Genomic DNA, 16,808 nt, shown 5'->3' with positions numbered 1-16,808 from the left:
CGAATTCCACACCAGTTTGTCCGGATATGACTGGATGAAACAAGAAATATCCGGTTGTGTTTTGGCTAACTCAATCCAAAATATTGTGAAAGCCTCTGTGTTTGTGTTTTCTTGATATTATCGATGGACTTTATTGTTTTGAATGTTTTTTATCAGGGAACATTTAATTTTCTACCGTTGAAACACTCATGGGTTCATCAAGGGGACACCAGCTCCACACATTCGTATTTTCTAGATAGAAAGCTAGAGGAAGTTCGGCAAACAAACATGATATTTCTGTTTGTATAGATGACATTTTATGGACTTGCCTAAAGAAAAGAGTTTGCTTTTCTCCACAACCATTTTTACTGTGATTTTCTCGGTCCATTGCATACAAATTCCACACCAGTTTGTCCAGATATGACTGGATGAAACCGGAAATATCCGGTTGTGTTTTGGCTAACTCAATGCCAGATATTGCTACAGCCTCTTTGTTTTTGTATTCCTGATATTATCCACGGACTTTATTGTTTTGAATGTTTTTTATCAGGGAACATTTAATTTTGTGCTTGGAATCACTAATTGGTTCCACATGGAGACACCAGCGCTACACATTCGTATTTTCTAGGGAGAAAGCTACTGGGACTGCGGCAAACAAACATGATATATCTGTTTGTAGAGATGACATTTCATGCACTTGCCTAACGAAAAGACTTTGCTTTTCTCCAAAACCATTTTTACTGTGATTTTCTCAGTGCATTGCATAGAAATTACACACCACTTTGTCCGGATATGACCTTAATGAAAGTGAAAAAGTATCCGGATTTGTTTTGGCTAACTCAATCCCAGCTATTAATACAGCCTCAGTGTGTGTGTGTTCTGGATATTATCAACGGACTTTATTGTTTTGAATGTTTTTTATCGGAGAACATTTTATTTTAAGCTTGGATACAGTAATTGGTTCCACATGGAGACACCAGCTCTACACATTCGTATTTCTAGGGAGAAAGCTAGAGGAACTGTGACAAATAAACATGATATTTCTGTTTGTATTGATGACATTTTATGCACTTGCCTAACGAAAAGACTTTGCTCTTCTCCAAAATCATTTTTACTGTGGTTTTCTCAATCCATTGCATACGAATTCCACACCAGTTTGTCCGGATATGATTCGATGAAACAGAAATATACTGTTGAGTTTTGGCTAACTCAATCCGAAACATTGTGAAAGCCTGTGTGTTTGTGTTTTCTGGATATTATTGATGGACTGTATTGTTTTGAATGTTTTTATCAGGCAACATTTAATTTTGCACCTCAGAAACACTAATTGCACTTGCCTAACGAAAAGACTTTGCTTTTCTCCAAAACCATTTCTACTGTGATTCTCTCGGTCCATTGCATACGAATTCCACACCAGTTTGTCCAGATATGACTGGATGAAACCGGAAATATCCGGTTGTGTTTTGGCTAACTCAATCCCAGATATTGCTACAGCCTCTGTGTTTTTGTATTCCTGATATTATCCACGGACTTTATTGTTTTGAATGTTTTTTATCGGGGAACATTTAATTTTGTGCTTGGAATCGGTAATTGGTTCCACATGGAGACACCAGCACTACACATTCGTATTTTCTAGGGAGAAAGCTACTGGGACTGCGGCAAACAAACATGATATTTCTGTTTGTATAGATGACATTTTATGCACTTGCCTAACGAAAAGACTTTGCTTTTCTCCAAAACCATTTTACTGTGATTTTCTCGGTCCATTGCATACGAATTCCACACCAGTTTGTCCGGATATGACTGGATGAAACAAGAAATATCCGGTTGTGTTTTGGCTAACTCAATCCAAAATATTGTGAAAGCCTCTGTGTTTGTGTTTTCTTGATATTATCGATGGACTTTATTGTTTTGAATGTTTTTTATCAGGGAACATTTAATTTTCTACCGTTGAAACACTCATTGGTTCATCAAGGGGACACCAACTCCACACATTCGTATTTTCTAGATAGAAAGCTAGAGGAAGTTCGGCAAACAAACATGATATTTCTGTTTGTATAGATGACATTTTATGGACTTGCCTAAAGAAAAGAGTTTGCTTTTCTCCACAACCATTTTTACTGTGTTTTTCTCGGTCCATTGCATACAAATTCCACACCAGTTTGTCCAGATATGACTGGATGAAACCGGAAATATCCGGTTGTGTTTTGGCTAACTCAATGCCAGATATTGCTACAGCCTCTGTGTTTTTGTATTCCTGATATTTTCCACGGACTTTATTGTTTTGAATGTTTTTTATCAGGGAACATTTAATTTTGTGCTTGGAATCACTAATTGGTTCCACATGGAGACACCAGCGCTACACATTTGTATTTTCTAGGGAGAAAGCTACTGGGACTGCGGCAAACAAACATGATATATCTGTTTGTATAGATGACATTTCATGCACTTGCCTAACGAAAAGAATTTGCTTTTCTCCAAAACCATTTTTACTGTGATTTTCTCAGTGCATTGCATAGAAATTACACACCACTTTGTCCGGATATGACCTTAATGAAAGTGAAAAAGTATCCGGATTTGTTTTGGCTAACTCAATCCCAGCTATTAATACAGCCTCAGTGTGTGTGTTTTCTGGATATTATCCACGGACTTTATTGTTTTGAATGTTTTTTATCGGAGAACATTTTTTTTTAAGCTTGGATACAGTAATTGGTTCCACATGGAGACACCAGCTCTACACATTCGTATTTCTAGGGAGAAAGCTAGAGGAACTGTGACAAATAAACATGATATTTCTGTTTGTATTGATGACATTTTATGCACTTGCCTAACGAAAAGACTTTGCTCTTCTCCAAAATCATTTTTACTGTGGTTTTCTCAATCCATTGCATACGAATTCCACACCAGTTTGTCCGGATATGATTCGATGAAACAGAAATATACTGTTGAGTTTTGGCTAACTCAATCCGAAACATTGTGAAAGCCTGTGTGTTTGTGTTTTCTGGATATTATTGATGGACTGTATTGTTTTGAATGTTTTTATCAGGCAACATTTAATTTTGCACCTCAGAAACACTAATTGCACTTGCCTAACGAAAAGACTTTGCTTTCCTCCAAAACCATTTCTACTGTGATTCTCTCGGTCCATTGCATACGAATTCCACACCAGTTTGTCCAGATATGACTGGATGAAACCGGAAGTATCCGGTTGTGTTTTGGCTAACTCAAGCCCAGATATTGCTACAGCCTCTGTGTTTTTGTATTCCTGATATTATCCACGGACTTTATTGTTTTGAATGTTTTTTATCGGGGAACATTTAATTTTGTGCTTGGAATCGGTAATTGGTTCCACATGGAGACACCAGCACTACACATTCGTACTTTCTAGGGAGAAAGCTAGAGGAACTGTTGCAAACAAACATGATATTTCTGTTTGTATAGATGACATTTTATGCACTTGCCTAACGAAAAGACTTTGCTTTTCTCCAAAACCATTTTACTGTGATTTTCTCGGTCCATTGCATACGAATTCCACACCAGTTTGTCCGGATATGACTGGATGAAACAAGAAATATCCGGTTGTGTTTTGGCTAACTCAATCCAAAATATTGTGAAAGCCTCTGTGTTTGTGTTTTCTTGATATTATCGATGGACTTTATTGTTTTGAATGTTTTTTATCAGGGAACATTTAATTTTCTACCGTTGAAACACTCATTGGTTCATCAAGGGGACACCAGCTCCATACGTTCGTATTTTCTAGATAGAAAGCTAGAGGAAGTTCGGCAAACAAACATGATATTTCTGTTTGTATAGATGACATTTTATGGACTTGCCTAAAGAAAAGAGTTTGCTTTTCTCCAAAACCATTTTTACTGTGATTTTCTCGGTCCATTGCATACTAATTCCACACCAGTTTGTCCAGATATGACTGGATGAAACCGGAAATATCCGGTTGTGTTTTGGCTAACTCAATCCCAGATATTGCTACAGCCTCTGTGTTTTTGTATTCCTGATATTATCCACGGACTTTATTGTTTTGAGTGTTTTTTATCGGGGAACATTTAATTTTGTGCTTGGAATCGGTAATTGGTTCCACATGGAGACACCAGCACTACACATTCGTATTTTCTAGGGAGAAAGCTAGAGGAACTGTGGCAAACAAACATGATATTTCTGTTTGTATAGATGACATTTTATGCACTTGCCTAACGAAAAGACTTTGCTTTTCTCCAAAACCATTTTACTGTGATTTTCTCGGTCCATTGCATACGGATTCCACACCAGTTTGTCCGGATATGACTGGATGAAACAAGAAATATCCGGTTGTGTTTTGGCTAACTCAATCCGAAATATTGTGATAGCCTCTGTGTTTGTGTTTTCTTGATATTATCGATGGACTTTATTGTTTTGAATGTTTTTTATCAGGGAACATTTAATTTTCTACCGTTGAAACACTCATTGGTTCATCAAGGGGACACCAGCTCCACACATTCGTATTTTCTAGATAGAAAGCTAGAGGAAGTTCGGCAAACAAACATGATATTTCTGTTTGTATAGATGACATTTTATGGACTTGCCTAAAGAAAAGAGTTTGCTTTTCTCCACAACCATTTTTACTGTGATTTTCTCGGTCCATTGCATACAAATTCCACACCGGTTTGTCCAGATATGACTGGATGAAACCGGAAATATCCGGTTGTGTTTTGGCTAACTCAATGCCAGATATTGCTACAGCCTCTGTGTTTTTGTATTCCTGATATTTTCCACGGACTTTATTGTTTTGAATGGTTTTTATCAGGGAACATTTAATTTTGTGCTTGGAATCACTAATTGGTTCCACATGGAGACACCAGCGCTACACATTCGTATTTTCTAGGGAGAAAGCTACTGGGACTGCGGCAAACAAACATGATATATCTGTTTGTATAGATGACATTTCATGCACTTGCCTAACGAAAAGAATTTGCTTTTCTCCAAAACCATTTTTACTGTGATTTTCTCAGTGCATTGCATAGAAATTACACACCACTTTGTCCGGATATGACCTTAATGAAAGTGAAAAAGTATCCGGATTTGTTTTGGCTAACTCAATCCCAGCTATTAATACAGCCTCAGTGTGTGTGTTTTCTGGATATTATCCACGGACTTTATTGTTTTGAATGTTTTTTATCGGAGAACATTTTATTTTAAGCTTGGATACAGTAATTGGTTCCACATGGAGACACCAGCTCTACACATTCGTATTTCTAGGGAGAAAGCTAGAGGAACTGTGACAAATAAACATGATATTTCTGTTTGTATTGATGACATTTTATGCACTTGCCTAACGAAAAGACTTTGCTCTTCTCCAAAATCATTTTTACTGTGGTTTTCTCAATCCATTGCATACGAATTCCACACCAGTTTGTCCGGATATGATTCGATGAAACAGAAATATACTGTTGAGTTTTGGCTAACTCAATCCGAAACATTGTGAAAGCCTGTGTGTTTGTGTTTTCTGGATATTATTGATGGACTGTAATGTTTTGAATGTTTTTATCAGGCAACATTTAATTTTGCACCTCAGAAACACTAATTGCACTTGCCTAACGAAAAGACTTTGCTTTTCTCCAAAACCATTTTACTGTGATTTTCTCGGTCCATTGCATACGGATTCCACACCAGTTTGTCCGGATATGCCTGGATGAAACAAGAAATATCCGGTTGTGTTTTGGCTAACTCAATCCGAAATATTGTGATAGCCTCTGTGTTTGTGTTTTCTTGATATTATCGATGGACTTTATTGTTTTGAATGTTTTTTATCAGGGAACATTTAATTTTCTACCGTTGAAACACTCATTGGTTCATCAAGGGGACACCAGCTCCACACATTCGTATTTTCTAGATAGAAAGCTAGAGGAAGTTCGGCAAACAAACATGATATTTCTGTTTGTATAGATGACATTTTATGCACTTGCCTAAAGAAAAGAGTTTGCTTTTCTCCACAACCATTTTTACTGTGATTTTCTCGGTCCATTGCATACAAATTCCACACCAGTTTGTCCAGATATGACTGGATGAAACCGGAAATATCCGGTTGTGTTTTGGCTAACTCAATGCCAGATATTGCTACAGCCTCTGTGTTTTTGTATTCCTGATATTTTCCACGGACTTTATTGTTTTGAATGTTTTTTATCAGGGAACATTTAATTTTGTGCTTGGAATCACTAATTGGTTCCACATGGAGACACCAGCGCTACACATTCGTATTTTCTAGGGAGAAAGCTACTGGGACTGCGGCAAACAAACATGATATATCTGTTTGTATAGATGACATTTCATGCACTTGCCTAACGAAAAGAATTTGCTTTTCTCCACAACCATTTTTACTGTGATTTTCTCAGTGCATTGCATAGAAATTACACACCACTTTGTCCGGATATGACCTTAATGAAAGTGAAAAAGTATCCGGATTTGTTTTGGCTAACTCAATCCCAGCTATTAATACAGCCTCAGTGTGTGTGTTTTCTGGATATTATCCACGGACTTTATTGTTTTGAATGTTTTTTATCGGAGAACATTTTATTTTAAGCTTGGATACAGTAATTGGTTCCACATGGAGACACCAGCTCTACACATTCGTATTTCTAGGGAGAAAGCTAGAGGAACTGTGACAAATAAACATGATATTTCTGTTTGTATTGATGACATTTTATGCACTTGCCTAACGAAAAGACTTTGCTCTTCTCCAAAATCATTTTTACTGTGGTTTTCTCAATCCATTGCATACGAATTCCACACCAGTTTGTCCGGATATGATTCGATGAAACAGAAATATACTGTTGAGTTTTGGCTAACTCAATCCGAAACATTGTGAAAGCCTGTGTGTTTGTGTTTTCTGGATATTATTGATGGACTGTAATGTTTTGAATGTTTTTATCAGGCAACATTTAATTTTGCACCTCAGAAACACTAATTGCACTTGCCTAACGAAAAGACTTTGCTTTTCTCCAAAACCATTTCTACTGTGATTCTCTCGGTCCATTGCATACGAATTCCACACCAGTTTGTCCAGATATGACTGGATGAAACCGGAAATATCCGGTTGTGTTTTGGCTAACTCAATCCCAGATATTGCTACAGCCTCTGTGTTTTTGTATTCCTGATATTATCCACGGACTTTATTGTTTTGAATGTTTTTTATCGGGGAACATTTAATTTTGTGCTTGGAATCGGTAATTGGTTCCACATGGAGACACCAGCACTACACATTCGTATTTTCTAGGGAGAAAGCTAGAGGAACTGTGGCAAACAAACACGATATTTCTGTTTGTATAGATGACATTTTATGCACTTGCCTAACGAAAAGACTTTGCTTTTCTCCAAAACCATTTTACTGTGATTTTCTTGGTCCATTGCATACGAATTCCACACCAGTTTGTCCGGATATGACTGGATGAAACAAGAAATATCCGGTTGTGTTTTGGCTAACTCAATCCAAAATATTGTGAAAGCCTCTGTGTTTGTGTTTTCTTGATATTATCGATGGACTTTATTGTTTTGAATGTTTTTTATCAGGGAACATTTAATTTTCTACCGTTGAAACACTCATTGGTTCATCAAGGGGACACCAGCTCCACACATTCGTATTTTCTAGATAGAAAGCTAGAGGAAGTTCGGCAAACAAACATGATATTTCTGTTTGTATAGATGACATTTTATGGACTTGCCTAAAGAAAAGAGTTTGCTTTTCTCCACAACCATTTTTACTGTGATTTTCTCGGTCCATTGCATACAAATTCCACACCAGTTTGTCCAGATATGACTGGATGAAACCGGAAATATCCGGTTGTGTTTTGGCTAACTCAATGCCAGATATTGCTACAGCCTCTGTGTTTTTGTATTCCTGATATTTTCCACGGACTTTATTGTTTTGAATGTTTTCTATCAGGGAACATTTAATTTTGTGCTTGGAATCACTAATTGGTTCCACATGGAGACACCAGCGCTACACATTCGTATTTTCTAGGGAGAAAGCTACTGGGACTGCGGCAAACAAACATGATATATCTGTTTGTATAGATGACATTTCATGCACTTGCCTAACGAAAAGAATTTGCTTTTCTCCAAAACCATTTTTACTGTGATTTTCTCAGTGCATTGCATAGAAATTACACACCACTTTGTCCGGATATGACCTTAATGAAAGTGAAAAAGTATCCGGATTTGTTTTGGCTAACTCAATCCCAGCTATTAATACAGCCTCAGTGTGTGTGTTTTCTGGATATTATCCACGGACTTTATTGTTTTGAATGTTTTTTATCGGAGAACATTTTATTTTAAGCTTGGATACAGTAATTGGTTCCACATGGAGACACCAGCTCTACACATTCGTATTTCTAGGGAGAAAGCTAGAGGAACTGTGACAAATAAACATGATATTTCTGTTTGTATTGATGACATTTTATGCACTTGCCTAACGAAAAGACTTTGCTCTTCTCCAAAATCATTTTTACTGTGGTTTTCTCAATCCATTGCATACGAATTCCACACCAGTTTGTCCGGATATGATTCGATGAAACAGAAATATACTGTTGAGTTTTGGCTAACTCAATCCGAAACATTGTGAAAGCCTGTGTGTTTGTGTTTTCTGGATATTATTGATGGACTGTATTGTTTTGAATGTTTTTATCAGGCAACATTTAATTTTGCACCTCAGAAACACTAATTGCACTTGCCTAACGAAAAGACTTTGCTTTTCTCCAAAACCATTTCTACTGTGATTCTCTCGGTCCATTGCATACGAATTCCACACCAGTTTGTCCAGATATGACTGGATGAAACCGGAAATATCCGGTTGTGTTTTGGCTAACTCAATCCCAGATATTGCTACAGCCTCTGTGTTTTTGTATTCCTGATATTATCCACGGACTTTATTGTTTTGAATGTTTTTTATCGGGGAACATTTAATTTTGTGCTTGGAATCGGTAATTGGTTCCACATGGAGACACCAGCACTACACATTCGTATTTTCTAGGGAGAAAGCTAGAGGAACTGTGGCAAACAAACATGATATTTCTGTTTGTATAGATGACATTTTATGCACTTGCCTAACGAAAAGACTTTGCTTTTCTCCAAAACCATTTTACTGTGATTTTCTCGGTCCATTGCATACGAATTCCACACCAGTTTGTCCGGATATGACTGGATGAAACAAGAAATATCCGGTTGTGTTTTGGCTAACTCAATCCAAAATATTGTGAAAGCCTCTGTGTTTGTGTTTTCTTGATATTATCGATGGACTTTATTGTTTTGAATGTTTTTTATCAGGGAACATTTAATTTTCTACCGTTGAAACACTCATTGGTTCATCAAGGGGACACCAGCTCCACACATTCGTATTTTCTAGATAGAAAGCTAGAGGAAGTTCGGCAAACAAACATGATATTTCTGTTTGTATAGATGACATTTTATGGACTTGCCTAAAGAAAAAGAGTTTGCTTTTCTCCACAACCATTTTTACTGTGATTTTCTCGGTCCATTGCATACAAATTCCACACCGGTTTGTCCAGATATGACTGGATGAAACCGGAAATATCCGGTTGTGTTTTGGCTAACTCAATGCCAGATATTGCTACAGCCTCTGTGTTTTTGTAATCCTGATATTTTCCACGGACTTTATTGTTTTGAATGTTTTTTATCAGGGAACATTTAATTTTGTGCTTGGAATCACTAATTGGTTCCACATGGAGACACCAGCGCTACACATTCGTATTTTCTAGGGAGAAAGCTACTGGGACTGCGGCAAACAAACATGATATATCTGTTTGTATAGATGACATTTCATGCACTTGCCTAACGAAAAGACTTTGCTTTTCTCCAAAACCATTTTTACTGTGATTTTCTCAGTGCATTGCATAGAAATTACACACCACTTTGTCCGGATATGACCTTAATGAAAGTGAAAAAGTATCCGGATTTGTTTTGGCTAACTCAATCCCAGCTATTAATACAGCCTCAGTGTGTGTGTTTTCTGGATATTATCCACGGACTTTATTGTTTTGAATGTTTTTTATCGGAGAACATTTTATTTTAAGCTTGGATACAGTAATTGGTTCCACATGGAGACACCAGCTCTACACATTCGTATTTCTAGGGAGAAAGCTAGAGGAACTGTGAGAAATAAACATGATATTTCTGTTTGTATTGATGACATTTTATGCACTTGCCTAACGAAAAGACTTTGCTCTTCTCCAAAATCATTTTTACTGTGGTTTTCTCAATCCATTGCATACGAATTCCACACCAGTTTGTCCGGATATGATTCGATGAAACAGAAATATACTGTTGAGTTTTGGCTAACTCAATCCGAAACATTGTGAAAGCCTGTGTGTTTGTGTTTTCTGGATATTATTGATGGACTGTATTGTTTTGAATGTTTTTATCAGGCAACATTTAATTTTGCACCTCAGAAACACTAATTGCACTTGCCTAACGAAAAGACTTTGCTTTTCTCCAAAACCATTTCTACTGTGATTCTCTCGGTCCATTGCATACGAATTCCACACCAGTTTGTCCAGATATGACTGGATGAAACCGGAAATATCCGGTTGTGTTTTGGCTAACTCAATCCCAGATATTGCTACAGCCTCTGTGTTTTTGTATTCCTGATATTATCCACGGACTTTATTGTTTTGAATGTTTTTTATCGGGGAACATTTAATTTTGTGCTTGGAATCGGTAATTGGTTCCACATGGAGACACCAGCACTACACATTCGTATTTTCTAGGGAGAAAGCTAGAGGAACTGTGGCAAACAAACATGATATTTCTGTTTGTATAGATGACATTTTATGCACTTGCCTAACGAAAAGACTTTGCTTTTCTCCAAAACCATTTTACTGTGATTTTCTCGGTCCATTGCATACGGATTCCACACCAGTTTGTCCGGATATGACTGGATGAAACAAGAAATATCCGGTTGTGTTTTGGCTAACTCAATCCAAAATATTGTGAAAGCCTCTGTGTTTGTGTTTTCTTGATATTATCGATGGACTTTATTGTTTTGAATGTTTTTTTATCAGGGAACATTTAATTTTCTACCGTTGAAACACTCATTGGTTCATCAAGGGGACACCAGCTCCACACATTCGTATTTTCTAGATAGAAAGCTAGAGGAAGTTCGGCAAACAAACATGATATTTCTGTTTGTATAGATGACATTTTATGGACTTGCCTAAAGAAAAGAGTTTGCTTTTCTCCACAACCATTTTTACTGTGATTTTCTCGGTCCATTGCATACAAATTCCACACCAGTTTGTCCAGATATGACTGGATGAAACCGGAAATATCCGGTTGTGTTTTGGCTAACTCAATGCCAGATATTGCTACAGCCTCTGTGTTTTTGTATTCCTGATATTTTCCACGGACTTTATTGTTTTGAATGTTTTCTATCAGGGAACATTTAATTTTGTGCTTGGAATCACTAATTGGTTCCACATGGAGACACCAGCGCTACACATTCGTATTTTCTAGGGAGAAAGCTACTGGGACTGCGGCAAACAAACATGATATATCTGTTTGTATAGATGACATTTCATGCACTTGCCTAACGAAAAGAATTTGCTTTTCTCCAAAACCATTTTTACTGTGATTTTCTCAGTGCATTGCATAGAAATTACACACCACTTTGTCCGGATATGACCTTAATGAAAGTGAAAAAGTATCCGGATTTGTTTTGGCTAACTCAATCCCAGCTATTAATACAGCCTCAGTGTGTGTGTTTTCTGGATATTATCCACGGACTTTATTGTTTTGAATGTTTTTTATCGGAGAACATTTTATTTTAAGCTTGGATACAGTAATTGGTTCCACATGGAGACACCAGCTCTACACATTCGTATTTCTAGGGAGAAAGCTAGAGGAACTGTGACAAATAAACATGATATTTCTGTTTGTATTGATGACATTTTATGCACTTGCCTAACGAAAAGACTTTGCTCTTCTCCAAAATCATTTTTACTGTGGTTTTCTCAATCCATTGCATACGAATTCCACACCAGTTTGTCCGGATATGATTCGATGAAACAGAAATATACTGTTGAGTTTTGGCTAACTCAATCCGAAACATTGTGAAAGCCTGTGTGTTTGTGTTTTCTGGATATTATTGATGGACTGTAATGTTTTGAATGTTTTTATCAGGCAACATTTAATTTTGCACCTCAGAAACACTAATTGCACTTGCCTAACGAAAAGACTTTGCTTTTCTTCAAAACCTTTTTACTGTGATTTTCTCGGTCCATTGCATACGGATTCCACACCAGTTTGTCCGGATATGCCTGGATGAAACCGGAAATATCCGGTTGTGTTTTGGCTAACTCAATCCGAAATATTGTGATAGCCTCTGTGTTTGTGTTTTCTTGATATTATCGATGGACTTTATTGTTTTGAATGTTTTTTATCAGGGAACATTTAATTTTCTACCGTTGAAACACTCATTGGTTCATCAAGGGGACACCAGCTCCACACATTCGTATTTTCTAGATAGAAAGCTAGAGGAAGTTCGGCAAACAAACATGATATTTCTGTTTGTATAGATGACATTTTATGCACTTGCCTAAAGAAAAGAGTTTGCTTTTCTCCACAACCATTTTTACTGTGATTTTCTCGGTCCATTGCATACAAATTCCACACCAGTTTGTCCAGATATGACTGGATGAAACCGGAAATATCCGGTTGTGTTTTGGCTAACTCAATGCCAGATATTGCTACAGCCTCTGTGTTTTTGTATTCCTGATATTTTCCACGGACTTTATTGTTTTGAATGTTTTTTATCGGAGAACATTTTATTTTAAGCTTGGATACAGTAATTGGTTCCACATGGAGACACCAGCTCTACACATTCGTATTTCTAGGGAGAAAGCTAGAGGAACTGTGAGAAATAAACATGATATTTCTGTTTGTATTGATGACATTTTATGCACTTGCCTAACGAAAAGACTTTGCTCTTCTCCAAAATCATTTTTACTGTGGTTTTCTCAATCCATTGCATACGAATTCCACACCAGTTTGTCCGGATATGATTCGATGAAACAGAAATATACTGTTGAGTTTTGGCTAACTCAATCCGAAACATTGTGAAAGCCTGTGTGTTTGTGTTTTCTGGATATTATTGATGGACTGTATTGTTTTGAATGTTTTTATCAGGCAACATTTAATTTTGCACCTCAGAAACACTAATTGCACTTGCCTAACGAAAAGACTTTGCTTTTCTCCAAAACCATTTCTACTGTGATTCTCTCGGTCCATTGCATACGAATTCCACACCAGTTTGTCCAGATATGACTGGATGAAACCGGAAATATCCGGTTGTGTTTTGGCTAACTCAATCCCAGATATTGCTACAGCCTCTGTGTTTTTGTATTCCTGATATTATCCACGGACTTTATTGTTTTGAATGTTTTTTATCGGGGAACATTTAATTTTGTGCTTGGAATCGGTAATTGGTTCCACATGGAGACACCAGCACTACACATTCGTATTTTCTAGGGAGAAAGCTAGAGGAACTGTGGCAAACAAACATGATATTTCTGTTTGTATAGATGACATTTTATGCACTTGCCTAACGAAAAGACTTTGCTTTTCTCCAAAACCATTTTACTGTGATTTTCTCGGTCCATTGCATACGGATTCCACACCAGTTTGTCCGGATATGACTGGATGAAACAAGAAATATCCGGTTGTGTTTTGGCTAACTCAATCCAAAATATTGTGAAAGCCTCTGTGTTTGTGTTTTCTTGATATTATCGATGGACTTTATTGTTTTGAATGTTTTTTTATCAGGGAACATTTAATTTTCTACCGTTGAAACACTCATTGGTTCATCAAGGGGACACCAGCTCCACACATTCGTATTTTCTAGATAGAAAGCTAGAGGAAGTTCGGCAAACAAACATGATATTTCTGTTTGTATAGATGACATTTTATGGACTTGCCTAAAGAAAAGAGTTTGCTTTTCTCCACAACCATTTTTACTGTGATTTTCTCGGTCCATTGCATACAAATTCCACACCAGTTTGTCCAGATATGACTGGATGAAACCGGAAATATCCGGTTGTGTTTTGGCTAACTCAATGCCAGATATTGCTACAGCCTCTGTGTTTTTGTATTCCTGATATTTTCCACGGACTTTATTGTTTTGAATGTTTTCTATCAGGGAACATTTAATTTTGTGCTTGGAATCACTAATTGGTTCCACATGGAGACACCAGCGCTACACATTCGTATTTTCTAGGGAGAAAGCTACTGGGACTGCGGCAAACAAACATGATATATCTGTTTGTATAGATGACATTTCATGCACTTGCCTAACGAAAAGAATTTGCTTTTCTCCAAAACCATTTTTACTGTGATTTTCTCAGTGCATTGCATAGAAATTACACACCACTTTGTCCGGATATGACTGGATGAAACTGAAAAAGTATCCGGATTTGTTTTGGCTAACTCAATTCCAGCTATTAATACAGCCTCAGTGTGTGTGTTTTCTGGATATTATCCACGGACTTTATTGTTTTGAATGTTTTTTATCGGAGAACATTTTATTTTAAGCTTGGATACAGTAATTGGTTCCACATGGAGACACCAGCTCTACACATTCGTATTTCTAGGGAGAAAGCTAGAGGAACTGTGACAAATAAACATGATATTTCTGTATTGATGACATTTTATGCACTTGCCTAACGAAAAGACTTTGCTCTTCTCCAAAATCATTTTTACTGTGGTTTTCTCAATCCATTGCATACGAATTCCACACCAGTTTTTCCGGATATGATTCGATGAAACAGAAATATACTGTTGAGTTTTGGCTAACTCAATCCGAAACATTGTGAAAGCCTGTGTGTTTGTGTTTTCTGGATATTATTGATGGACTGTATTGTTTTGAATGTTTTTATCAGGCAACATTTAATTTTGCACCTCAGAAACACTAATTGCACTTGCCTAACGAAAAGACTTTGCTTTTCTCCAAAACCATTTCTACTGTGATTCTCTCGGTCCATTGCATACGAATTCCACACCAGTTTGTCCAGATATGACTGGATGAAACCGGAAATATCCGGTTGTGTTTTGGCTAACTCAATCCCAGATATTGCTACAGCCTCTGTGTTTTTGTATTCCTGATATTATCCACGGACTTTATTGTTTTGAATGTTTTTTATCGGGGAACATTTAATTTTGTGCTTGGAATCGGTAATTGGTTCCACATGGAGACACCAGCACTACACATTCGTATTTTCTAGGGAGAAAGCTAGAGGAACTGTGGCAAACAAACATGATATTTCTGTTTGTATAGATGACATTTTATGCACTTGCCTAACGAAAAGACTTTGCTTTTCTCCAAAACCATTTTACTGTGATTTTCTCGGTCCATTGCATACGGATTCCACACCAGTTTGTCCGGATATGCCTGGATGAAACAAGAAATATCCGGTTGTGTTTTGGCTAACTCAATCCGAAATATTGTGATAGCCTCTGTGTTTGTGTTTTCTTGATATTATCGATGGACTTTATTGTTTTGAATGTTTTTTATCAGGGAACATTTAATTTTCTACCGTTGAAACACTCATTGGTTCATCAAGGGGACACCAGCTCCACACATTCGTATTTTCTAGATAGAAAGCTAGAGGAAGTTCGGCAAACAAACATGATATTTCTGTTTGTATAGATGACATTTTATGGACTTGCCTAAAGAAAAGAGTTTGCTTTTCTCCACAACCATTTTTACTGTGATTTTCTCGGTCCATTGCATACAAATTCCACACCAGTTTGTCCAGATATGACTGGATGAAACCGGAAATATCCGGTTGTGTTTTGGCTAACTCAATGCCAGATATTGCTACAGCCTCTGTGTTTTTGTATTCCTGATATTTTCCACGGACTTTATTGTTTTGAATGTTTTTTATCAGGGAACATTTAATTTTGTGCTTGGAATCACTAATTGGTTCCACATGGAGACACCAGCGCTACACATTCGTATTTTCTAGGGAGAAAGCTACTGGGACTGCGGCAAACAAACATGATATATCTGTTTGTATAGATGACATTTCATGCACTTGCCTAACGAAAAGACTTTGCTTTTCTCCAAAACCATTTTTACTGTGATTTTCTCAGTGCATTGCATAGAAATTACACACCACTTTGTCCGGATATGACCTTAATGAAAGTGAAAAAGTATCCGGATTTGTTTTGGCTAACTCAATCCCAGCTATTAATACAGCCTCAGTGTGTGTGTTTTCTGGATATTATCCACGGACTTTATTGTTTTGAATGTTTTTTATCGGAGAACATTTTATTTTAAGCTTGGATACAGTAATTGGTTCCACATGGAGACACCAGCTCTACACATTCGTATTTCTAGGGAGAAAGCTAGAGGAACTGTGACAAATAAACATGATATTTCTGTTTGTATTGATGACATTTTATGCACTTGCCTAACGAAAAGACTTTGCTCTTCTCCAAAATCATTTTTACTGTGGTTTTCTCAATCCATTGCATACGAATTCCACACCAGTTTGTCCGGATATGATTCGATGAAACAGAAATATACTGTTGAGTTTTGGCTAACTCAATCCGAAACATTGTGAAAGCCTGTGTGTTTGTGTTTTCTGGATATTATTGATGGACTGTAATGTTTTGAATGTTTTTATCAGGCAACATTTAATTTTGCACCTCAGAAACACTAATTGCACTTGCCTAACGAAAAGACTTTGCTTTTCTCCAAAACCTTTTTACTGTGATTTTCTCGGTCCATTGCATACGGATTCCACACCAGTTTGTCCGGATATGCCTGGATG

This window comes from Lepus europaeus, chromosome 11 (genome assembly GCF_033115175.1).
Source record: "Lepus europaeus isolate LE1 chromosome 11, mLepTim1.pri, whole genome shotgun sequence".
NCBI lineage: Eukaryota > Metazoa > Chordata > Mammalia > Lagomorpha > Leporidae > Lepus > Lepus europaeus.
The sequence above is the reverse complement of the archived record's forward strand: the minus strand, read 5'-3'. Positions refer to the sequence as shown.